The following is a 2,007-nucleotide window of genomic DNA, read 5'->3' on the forward strand; positions in this document are numbered from 1 at the left end:
AGTGTCTAACTTCTTGCTCAATGACTCAACCTGGGCCGCCAATGATGTGACTGCATCGATCTCATGAAGTTTGGCTAATTTTTTTTTGTCCCATGTATTCCACTGGCAACTGTTCATAGCCATTTCTTCAATGAGATGTCAAGCTTCGTCAGGAGTCTTGCTTCTTAAGGTACCTCCTGCTGTGGCATCAAGTAATTGCTTTGTGCTTGGGTTTAACCCACTATAGAAAGTCTAAAAGATCATCCACTCCGGGAAACCATGTCGAGGACATTTTCACAGGAGATCATTGAACCTATCTCATGTCTCAAAAAGAGACTTCAATTCCATTTGCACAAAAGAAGATATCTCATTCCTAAGCTTCGCAGATTTTTCAGGAGGGAAATATCCGGCAAGAAAAGCTTCTACCATCTCTTCCCTTTGTAGTGATTGGTACTCTAGGTAATGAATTTAACCATTGCTTCGCTCTTCCTTTCAAGGGAACACAGGTGCATGCGTCTACCCCAGTAGGTCCCTCTGGTAGAGTAACATGGGCGTGGGTAATTTCCGCACACCCGTGTGGATGTGAAGAATTCCAAGAGACGCGGGTTTTCCTTAAAATATCTTCGCGTCTCTTCAACATTAAGCTCCAAATCCTTCATAAAACATTCTTTATTATTCTGTAGACTTTGGGGCGTTGATTTAGACTAGTTTCTACTCGATTTTCTGGCCTATTCTATGTTTTACATCCTCAACTTGTTGGTAAATCCTCATTTCTTGTTTACTTCATCAGTTCTTGAATTTAATTGATTAGAAAGGTGAATACTGCTTTTTTCCTATGCTTTTGTGGGTTGATCATGTTTAGGAAGAGTTTAGGCATTAGTTGATGATGTATTTTTGGGATTCTAACATGTACCTGTGCAGTTTTCACGCCCCGTGGATCCACACTGGCGTGTGGAATTCCAACACGACCGTGTGGATTTCTGCAGTATTATCTTGTGAGCTTCTTTCATTGTTTCTTCTTTAATTCTTGCAGATATGGCGCCTTGTTTAAAGAAGTAAGAGGGTAAGCATCCTAGGGAGACATCACCTGAATTGGAACATATTGAGTTTTGAACCTTGAGCATCGGACTCAATTTGATCGGTTGTAGAGACTAAGGTTTGGACAATCTCATTTTGTGGACTTGAGTGCTCTAAGAGAGGTTCAGTGAGGCAATGAGTTGGCCGATGAGATTGACGAGCTGGTGGTCATAGGAAGTTGGAGGAGATTATTATCGATCTGAGAGCCAGCTATCGTCACATTGACGCTGGAGATATTGGCATCGTTCAAGTTATATGGGGCATATAGGAAATTCGATAGTATTGATATCATACAGTTCAGAGCATTTGGACATCAATTCAATATTTGTGTCACTGAGTTTTCAGTCCGTATGGGCTTGTATGATGAGACATACACAGAAATAGAGGAGTATGGGTACTTGCCGACAAATTATCCTAGCACCCTTACCCCGTAGCGAGCATACCAAGCATAACATAGACATGGGTAGTATGAGCCAGGAGTGTCCAAGGCCTCATGGTTATCCTGGCTGAGCTACAGATACTTGCACTCAGTCCTTAGCAGATATGTGAATGGCCGAGGTGACTAGACAGGCAGGTCTTACTCTATTTATATTCCATGGTCAAGAACGAGCTGATTCACATGGGCCACATGGTAGTAGAGTTTAAGAGGCACTAGGGCTAGTATGTGTGAGTCGGAGTATTGTTTGCTAGCCCTTACATTACTAGAATCATCCAGGGGATGGACCAATTGGACGCTATTCGAGGTGCCAAAAAGACGCTTGCCCCTTCCCCTCTTGGGCTAGATACGATAAGAATGATGGGGTTAGTGCGCAGGTATGGGCCTGGAGCATACATTCTGGCTATGCATACCCAGGGACCACTGAGGGTAGAGGAGACACCATAGAGGGTTTACAGTAGGCCCCCGAGACTCAGTTTGCACCGATGGAGACCAGGGCACCACACGCAGCACAG

The 2,007-nt window shown here is 43.7% G+C and overlaps 1 non-coding gene across 1 annotated transcript; it reads left to right on the top strand.

Annotated features, from left to right (window-relative positions):
- The first annotated feature begins 253 nt into the window (after positions 1-253).
- LOC120268178 lies at positions 254-360 on the top strand. Its single transcript, XR_005538845.1, has one exon. It is a non-coding gene; the product is annotated as a small nucleolar RNA R71 (small nucleolar RNA).
- The last annotated feature ends 1,647 nt before the right edge of the window (positions 361-2,007 follow it).

This window comes from Dioscorea cayenensis, chromosome 8 (genome assembly GCF_009730915.1).
Source record: "Dioscorea cayenensis subsp. rotundata cultivar TDr96_F1 chromosome 8, TDr96_F1_v2_PseudoChromosome.rev07_lg8_w22 25.fasta, whole genome shotgun sequence".
In the NCBI taxonomy this organism is placed as follows: Eukaryota; Viridiplantae; Streptophyta; class Magnoliopsida; order Dioscoreales; family Dioscoreaceae; genus Dioscorea; species Dioscorea cayenensis.